Here is a 10,000-nt window from a genome sequence, read left to right as displayed (position 1 = left end):
CTGCAAAGTCTGTCAGTAATCTTATCTCTGTCTAACAGATAAAAAAGAAAACATCAAAACAATCCTGTTTTCAGTACCATCCATCAGTTTATCTAATTTTCCTCTCTTGTCATTTACGTCTTCACAAGTACTACCTGAATGAAAACTACTGGCTGACAATAATCAGGCTACAGGACTATATATATAGGTATATATATATATATCTATATATATTTATAAATATATATATATATATATATATATAAGCAAAAAAATTACATTAGAAGTTTAGGTTTTCTCGTTCTATTATTTTTCCATAGCGATACACATACACTCATACACACATACATACATACATATATATATATACGTGACTGTAAAAATGTTCTGTAACAACAGAATTCCATCTAATAAAAGGAGCCATAAAAACACCAAAATGTAGAGAGAAAAGTACTATATTTCAGAGACTGCTGTCTCTCTTCTTCAGGTATATACCTGAAGAGAGAGACAGCAGTCTCTGAAATATAGTACTTTTCTCTCTACATTTTGGTGTTTTTATGGGCTCCTTTTATTAGATATATATACGATATATATATATATATATATATATATATATATATATATATATATATATATATATATATGTGTGTGTGTGTGTGTGTGTGTGTGTGTGTGTGTGTGTGTGTGTGTGTGTGTGTATCGCTATGGAAAAGTAATAGAACGAGAAACCTAAACTTCTAATGTATTTCTGCTTAAGATATTGGAAATTCCTGATTATATTGCATCTATTGGTTTATTTATTTATTTGTTTTAACTTATGCACATTTTTAACTGACGCAGATTATATATACATTGGTCTACTAGGTTTTTCAAACACTCGGCCTATAACTTAGCAATTACTTACGTAAGTTTAACTTATGTACCACTGCACAACAGTATTGATATTAGAATATATTGACAATTTTATCTCCGATAACGGACACAAAGTCAGGTAGAAAATATAAGAAAGTACATTTCATTCGCAAGGAAGAAAACAGACATTATTCTGTCTCGCTTGCAGCAGAAATGCAGACAAAATCGAAGGGGAGAGAGAGAGAACACTGCATGCATGCACCATGTGATGTCACGCCGGTCTTTTGTGTCACGTGCACGGTTATTAGACTCGAGTGCCAGTATACAGACCAGTAGTTCTTGACCTTTTATTACCACGCCCCCATTGAGAGTTGGTCCTTCCTTGCACGCCCCGGTTGTATCTGTAGATAAAATTCCCTCCCAGATTTTAAGAAAAACAGAAAGACGGAGAGAAAGAGAAGGGGTTCCGGGGGATAGGGAGGGAGGTGAATAATTACAGAGCATGGTAGAGTACAGGAAATTAACGTTATAAGCCGATACTTTTGCATTATTCATAAACATCTGAATATTGGTTCCACACTCTCGTTAAGAGAATAACGAATATAATTAGAGATTTGTTTTTTTTCAGTTGTCCCCAGGACTGGCCCCCTCCCCTAGAAATTGCTGACGACCACGCCCTCCCCACACCCCCAGGTAGAGAACCACACAAACATATGTGCTCATAAGATGAATATATATGTATTTATATATATTGTGAGTGTGTATTCATGTATGTGTGCCGTGTGGATGAATTTGATGGTGGTTGATGGAGATAACTGAGTCGTTGGGCCAAATCGTTTTGGAGATGTAAGATGTAATTTGAATCTGATGAAAGAAAAATGCTTGAAGTTGCTGATATGAATCGCGATGTATTATTATTATAATATAATATATGGAATAAGAAGTGAAAAACTGAGAAATGCGGAGATCATGAATGTACAGACTGCGAAAGGAATAGCATAAGGTGAGAGGACAGATCATATTATTTTGAGATGGTTTGTTCCTGTAGGTAGATATAAAGCATGGAGGGCGACAGATCGTCGAAAACTACGAGTTAGGACAGCGGAGGAGAGTAAGACCTACCTAGTGCAAGGAAGTTCTTTGGCAGCCAGGAAGCACATGCAGACAGACAGCTGCGCAGATGTGCTTTGCTAGATATAGGCGTAGTATTTAGTATACAAAGGTTTCGATGTGTGGCTGGCATGCCCTCTGCGTAATTTAAGAAGCTTGCATTCATGATTCAGCCGTTTAGAGAATTGAACGTGGAGATAACCAATGCGTTGATTCGTATGTATTACAAACTTGAGATCTTTCCTAAAGGCCTGTCCACACGAGCGGGCCTGATCGGCGTGCTCCGGGGTTCACGGGCAAATTCTGGCGGGCTTACACGTGAATGTTGTCCACACAGGCGAGGCGATGGAGAGGTGGGCGTGCCCGACGATGCCAGTAGTGTTCAGTGCGGTACGATAAATATGGTGCCTACCGCAAAAAAAGATATTGTGTAGCATAATAATTGCTTTGTGTGTGATGAAAAAGAAGAAAAAGAAGAGAATATGGTGCAAAGAATGGCTCAGTAAAAGAAATGTATATGGTTTAACGTAAAACGTCTGCCAGGGTCGGGATCGAAGCTCAAGCCATCGGGCACCACCATGTGATTTTTGCTACAAGACCCATCGGCAATTTGACGGTTTGCCCATCAAGTGTGCCCGTTAGAGGGGAAGTCCGCCGATCAGGCCCGATCGTGTGGACAGGCCTTAAGATAGTGAGGGGGCTCGTTATCTAGGACTAATATTTCTTTGGGGGTGGGGGTCATTGTCTTTATGATATTTACAATCTCTTATTTATGTTTTTGAGGTAATATCCAAGGGGATTGTACTATACACTTACATAGCTGGTTAAATCCCTTTGGATAAGCGGAAGGAGGAAAGTGCAGTAGCAAAACCCAGAAGAACCGATTAAACCGGCAGTTGGCCGGCCGGCCACCCTGCTCTGGTCTGTAGTCTGTAGTACTACCCCATACAAGCATACCATATCCACTCAATGCAGTGGATGTTGCTGCCCTACCCGGCAGGGCAGCGACCTCAATCTGCTTGGCATTCAACTAGCGTTTCTGGGCATTCTTCATTAGGTGAAAATCCTTAGCGTAGAATCCGACATTTTCCTATTTTGTGTTGGTTCAGAATAGGTCTACCTCTACACACACACACACACACACACACACACACACACACACACACACACATATATATATATATATATATATATATATATATATATATATATATATATATAATATATATATGTGTGTGTGTGTGTGTGTGTGTATGTATGTATGTATGTATATAGATCTTTCTTTTTTTATTTTATCTTTATCGTTCCAGAGTTTATAGATAACTATCGACATTATCAAAGGTGTCTGTGACTGCATCTTCAATTCTATATTTGTGTGTGTGTTTACGTTGAGTAGTTATGTAGCCTACTACTATATGCAGAGTCACAGTCACCGTTGATACTATCGCCAGTTATCTACAAAATCTAGCACAATAAAGATTAAAAAAAAAAAATCTATGGTTCAAAGATCAGTCTATGAGTGGTTTCAAGGTCCAATTCAAAATAACAAAATTAGTACACTTCACTACCCAACAACTGAAAGATCCATCGGTACTCTCTCTCTCTCTCTCTCTCTCTCTCTCTCTCCTCTCTCTCCTGTAACTTTATACCTCTCTCTGCTTTTTGGCGATCTGGTTATGTGCAAGTTAAGCCTAATTGTTGGTTTCTTGCGATGCGATAGTTTGATATACTTAATTGGTATTTAAATCCAGTGTCGAAAAGCTGCATATGCGCCTGACTTGCTTATAGATGTCAATTACTTTAATAAACGTGATTGACATTTACATACGTATATGATTTCACTGCCATTTAATTAGAGTTGTTTAGGCCTAAACGCTATTTAGAGACCAGTTAAGAAAATGTATGTCTTTGGTTGTTATTTAAAAGCCGTTTCGAAATGGTTCGGGCCTATTTGACATCAGTTGCCAAAGTTCTTCTCCTTTGTTGTTATTTCACTAGTATCAATGATTAGACTTATTCTCCCTTGGCTGTTATTTGATTGGTATCAATTACAAAAGTTCTTGTAGTTTGCTGTTATTTAACTGGCATCAATTACTAAAGTTCTTCTCACTGGCTCCTATTTAATTAGTGTCAACTACAAAAGTTCTTGTAGTTTGTTGTTTTTTAGTGGCCTCATTTATAAAAATTCTTCTCACTGGCTGCTACTTAATTAGTATTAATTACAAAAGTTCTTGTCCTTGGCTGTTATTTAACTGGCATCAATTACTAGTTCTTTTCACTGGCTGCTATTTAATTAGTATCAATTAAAAGTTCTTTCTTACATTTGTGTTATTTTACTGCCATCAATTACTAGAGTTCTCATTGGCTGCTATTTAAATAATATCAAATACAAAAGTTCTTGTATTTGCTTTTATTTAACTGGCATCAATTACTAAAGTTCTTTTCACTGGCTGCTATTTAACTAGTATCAATTACTAAAGTTCTTTTCGTTGGCCGTTAATTAACTGGCATAAATTACCTAAGTTCTTTTCAATGGCTGCTATTTAACTGGCATCATTTACTAAAGTTCCTGTTGTTGGCTGCTATTTAACTGACATCAATTACTAATTAGCCATCTCAATAGTCTTCTTTTACAGAAAACTTAAAGCTTGTAACACTGATTTCTTCCTAGCTATAGTTTAAATGACTGCTTAGAACTAATTGTTCTTTATATAGCTTTAAAGTAATTTCAGGAACAGTTAATTAATTGCAGCCTAAAGAGTTCCAGTTAGAGCTTAACGCTTAACATCGCTTTAAAAACATAAGACCTAATGACCTAATGATTTTTAGCATCAACTGAGCATCATTCGTAGGCCATTTTTGTTATAGTTTTCCTATCAGTCAAAAGTAAGAAATTATACGAATTTTTTAGTAATCGATTAAAGTTTCATAGGCCTGGCAAATAGCGATAGGCTTCATTGTGCAAGTTTTATATTCATGTTAATGATAATAATGACATACAAATTCCGTTATCAATTCGAGGGTAAATATCTATGGAAAAGACGAGATAAAGAATACCAATGATCTTATCTTTGTTATAACATACAGAATCACACGATGACCCAGTTTTTAGGGAAGAGGACATTTCACAGTGTAGCCTTGTAATTTGTAGCTTCAAATCTAAAGTATTTTATTGTTGTTAATAATGAAAATAAAGGGAGAAGATAAAGTGAATTCTTCAGTCTTAAAAATGAGAATGGTAACTATATCCAAGGGCTGCTATTTTGATGCGTCACCTACTCCGAGGTGTGAGTGCTAAGCACCATTTGGTAAGTGTACCTACAGTAGACGACCGAACGAAGATAATGTTTTTTGTTAATATGATAATTTGTCGACCGCACAATAAAGAAATGGGGCTAGTACTCAACACGGCGTCTCCCAAGGAGTTCCAGACATGTACTATAGTCCGACAGATTTAAACTGATAGATTGTTTACTTCCTTGAGAAAAACCCTGTTGCCAGTTCTCTCTTAACCTTTAAATCTTCCCCTTCTTAAGTCCTCAGCCATCTCCCAACGAGGGAATTATTTGGGACAGTACTTAATGAAACTGACCGTATAAATCCTAATCCGTAAACTCGATCCCTATTCTATTTGGTTATTACTTTTGAGACTATTTATTTTTATTTGTTATAACTTGTACCCTTATATTTTTCTTATTATACTACATATTTTATATGATGTTTTTCATTAAAAGTAATAAAAATCGGCAATTGCCATTCAGTATGTATGCCTTATGACATTTTCTTATAATCTTGCCAATAGATTACTTCTATTTATTCTTTTTTATTTGAATTTTCCGTCTGCCATACTATCCATTTCCTAAACAAGTTTACAATATTTTGGATTTCATTGCTCTTCATTTTAGGTTTCCCCCTCATTCTAATTCATCAAGTTATGATTTACTTAAATTTCATTTCCTTTTCACTCACGGTCTAATGGGTGTAAAAATTTTTACTTTTTATAAGGTTGTTGCACATAAACTCATCATTGGGAGAAAGAAAATTATTTACAATAATTATCGCAAGAATTGTAATAATATGATCCTATACAAAATGTACATTACGAAGAATCTTCGTCGTCAGATGATCTTACTTTAATAACAGCTATCCTTTGCAGCATCGCTTGTTTGCAAGTTTTTCGGAATGCTTAACTGCATTTGCCCGTTTTCACAGCGTGCTTTCCGTAGGAATAAATTAATTTTCCTACAGACTATTGTTAAAGCAAGAAGTCATTCTTTTTGGCGCTAGAGTTCTCAGCTAGACCGGGCGGTGGGACTTATACAAAGGGTAGCTTAAGAGATAATTCCTTTAAACTTCATGGTTTAATAGGCTTGGCCCACCTGCCTATCGCCTGTCAAAGGTAACAGGAAAAGTGGCAACGTTTTTCGAAACAGCTATCACGTTTATAAATGCGATTTCTCATTTTATTTACAAATAAAATTATAATCACAATATGTGAACGCTTAAGGTCCAGCAAAACATGCTAAGAACTTTAAACTGCCGATTTATTGATTCATGTGTTATAAAGTAAGGTATTTAAAACTGGATACTGGTAAATGTGGCAACAGGGTTTTTACCCAAAGACGAAAACAATCTATCAGTTTAAATCTGTCGAACTATAGTACTAGCACCTCGGAGCAGGTGACGCGTCGATATAACCAGCCTAGCTAGTACTAGCACCTCGTAGCAGGTGACGTTTAGATATAACCAGCCAGAGTAGCACCCAGGAGGTCTGGAAAAAGCAGGGCTAACTTTGGTGTTGTTACAGCAGATGAGCAGGTTTCAGGCTACTAATTGGCTCTACAACAATCGCCAACCATTTGCGCCGTTTTCAATTACTCGTAAGGTAAACTGGCATAGTTCAGTCGTTCTACTGTACGCCCTCTCTCTCTCTCTCTCTCTCTCTCTCTCTCTCTCGTTCACGCGCGTGCGCACATTCGCAAAGGTTGAAATGTGAAAACTTGCGGACCCAGTAGTTCCGGATTGCAGGAAAAAACTGGAGTGATTTGGGAGCCATGTATTTATGACCTGAGTGACGCTGTTACGCTTGGCGTAGCTTGTATTTGAAAGCTGAGAAATCTCTGGCCAGGTGTTGTTACTTATACACACAGATATACTACATATCATACATACATACATACATACATATATATATATATATATATATATATATATATATATATATATATATTCAATAATATGGGATGGATTTGACGCGTACAGTACAAGAATAATCTATAGAAGCCTCCGTTTCACTCACAGGAGAATTAGTTTTCAATTAAGTTTTGTTATTTCGTCTTTAATCACTGCCTTCTGGCAATCGCTTATTTAGTCGCCGTGTCTCGAACAATAAGGAAAGAACATCACAGCAGAATATTAATTAACCCACGCTCGTCATTATTACCACGCCTTTTATATAATCGATCTTAAAGTAAGGCAGTAGTATATCCCACCACCTCTCTATCTATGACGTTTGCAAAGCGACTTGATGCTACCCGTTGAACTACGTCGCCGCCAGCCCTCAGTTTAGGAGAGATTATTTTCGCTTACTCGGGGAGTAAGCCTAAAAACTACTTAGCTGTTGTTGTTATTGTTCTTGTTGGGGCGGTAGGAAAGGTCTATGGAAGAGCCTAAAAAGGTCTGAAAAAGGTGATTCACGTTGAGTTAAAGATACAGGAATTTTACGATAGGATATTTATGATTTATTTATTAGAATGAAGATATAAAAAATAAATAATGCGTGTGTTAAACAGTATAAATCAATTATTTCTAAAAATATAGTGTATTTATTTCGATTTTCGTCGGTGAAACGACGCTCTATTTGAACATAGATTTTAGCACGTTTCAATTCACGTTAAAAGTTATGAATATAATGTTCACGACTTATGTGTGAGCGAAAAATCTTGCGCACGCCCTTAGCAAGCTGGAGGTCGGTTCACGCCTTGTTTATTCCCTTCAGCCAAGAAAGCTTTTAAATTACCTTTACCCTTCAAGGGGTTTGTTTGTATGGTGTTTTTATGTTGCATGGAACCAGTGGTTATTCAGCAACGGGACCAACGGCTTTACATGACTTCCGAACCACGTCGAGAGTGAACTTCTATCACCAGAAATACACATCTCTCACCCCTCAATGGAATGACCGAGAATCGAACCCTCGGCCACCGAGGTGACAGGCAAAGACCATACCAACCACGCCAATGCAATGGGGCGCTTTAACCTTCGAAAGAATACCTGAAGAAGTTCCTCTTTGCATTCTATGAGTCACCCGAAGTCCCCATTTTCCACGTCATGTTACTCTGGCCCTAATATGCTTAGACTTCTCTTCGGCAGATAACAATCCAACAACCGTATCTCAATCACTTTTATGAGTAATTCATCCCTTTTGGAACAGGTAACCGTGAAGAGGACGCATTTAACTTTCTAATAAACTGAGGTCCCAAACTTACCTCCCAACGGCACCAGTCCTCATTTCTGTCGAAAATTAATCGTAAACAAATCCCAAACTTACTTACCTTCCTCAAGCTACCATTGTCAAGACCTTTATATCCGACAGGTATACCCTTGAGTACGAAACATCTCTCCATTAGAATTCAACGAAATTCCAATGTTTCTGTTAACTTTAAGTAAGTCCCTTAATTACTCTCCTTAGGTAATGCTAAATCAATCGTTGTACATGACAGGTTATCCTTAGAAGTCCCGGATTCCTTTGCAGAAGTATTCTTAAATAAATCCTGCTTGATTCTCGGCTGGTAAAGCTGAACGGACATTTTTTAAATGGTAAGTAATCATAAGCGAACACATTTTCTTACATAAATGATTTAAAATAGATTCCAGTTTTCGTTCTGCAGATGGCAATAAATAAATTCAATACTTATAGATTCCTGAGGCATCCTGAATAAGTCCCTCCTGTCATAGATTCCTGAGGTACCTTGAATAAGTCCTTCCTATATTCGACAGGCAATCTTAGAAAAAATATTACATCTCAGAGATAACTTTTAATAAGATCAAAATTTACTCTCCTTGGTAAGCCTAAACAATTCCCTTTTTGTTGCCTGAAAAGAAAACTATCGTGGGGGCTTTGTCTGTCCGTCCGCACTTTATTCTCTCCTCACTTTTTCTGTCCGTCCTCAGATCTTAAAAACTGCTAAGGCTAGAGGGCTACGAATTCCTATGTTGATCATCCACTCTCCAGTCATCAAACATACTAAATTGTAGCCCTCTAGCATAAGTAGTTTTTATTTTATTAAAGGTTTAAATTAGCCATAATCGTACGTCTGGCAACGATATAGGTCAGGCCACCACTGGTCCGTGGTTAAAGTTCCATGGGGCGCGGCTCATACAGCTATATACCTAAAGATAGACCTGTTTTCGGAAACCTTTATTATACGATGCACAGAAAGCTCGATTTTTTACTTGTTATTTGACAAGTGATACTGACACAAGTAACCTGGAGTAAGTTCCTTTCGTTTTCTAGACAGTTTTTCTGCCTTTCTGCTGGCAGCCTCAAATACGCCTCTCTGCCTTGGACTTGTAACCTTAAAAATCTATGCACCTGTGGCGGGGCCAACGTGACAGCTATTTGGAGGGGAGCAGGAATTTTTCGAGTAAAAAGTTGCGTGGGGCCTTCCAGTTCGACCTCCCTAACTACCGGTAGTTTAACCATACGGTAATAAAAAGTAGCTTCTCGTGGGCTGAATGTTCCTACTCTCTCTCTCTCTCTCTCTCTCTCTCTCTCTCTCTCTCTCTCTCTCTCTCTCTCTCTCAGAATGCCAGGAACTAAGGAGGGAAGAAGTCTTTCTCTGGTAAAACGAGAAACAACAGTGATGAAATTCTTGAACAAAAAATCTCTCTCTCTCTCTCTCTCTCTCTCTCTGTGGCCTCGAACCAGACGAAAAAATCTAGTTGGCCCGTGTTGACCTAAGAGGTTAGTTGCGTGGCTAGTGCTCAGTCGACCGTTGTAGGTCGCAGCTGAGCTGAAGCGAGCGAGAAAGAGACGAAGTAGGAGGTAAAAGGCACCAGA

The 10,000-nt window shown here is 37.7% G+C and overlaps 1 protein-coding gene and 1 long non-coding RNA gene across 2 annotated transcripts in view; one reads left to right on the top strand and one right to left on the bottom strand.

The window, feature by feature from the left end:
- LOC135202926 (uncharacterized) overlaps positions 1-10,000 on the top strand; it is a 430,846-nt gene that overhangs the window by 46,731 nt on the left and 374,115 nt on the right. The window lies entirely within an intron of this gene.
- LOC135202925 (long-chain-fatty-acid--CoA ligase 4-like) overlaps positions 1-10,000 on the bottom strand; it is a 285,902-nt gene that overhangs the window by 73,738 nt on the left and 202,164 nt on the right. The window lies entirely within an intron of this gene.

The sequence above is a fragment of the Macrobrachium nipponense genome, chromosome 33 (genome assembly GCF_015104395.2).
Source record: "Macrobrachium nipponense isolate FS-2020 chromosome 33, ASM1510439v2, whole genome shotgun sequence".
NCBI lineage: Eukaryota > Metazoa > Arthropoda > Malacostraca > Decapoda > Palaemonidae > Macrobrachium > Macrobrachium nipponense.
Note: the sequence above shows the minus strand (reverse complement) of the source record. Positions and strands in the feature narration are given on the sequence as shown.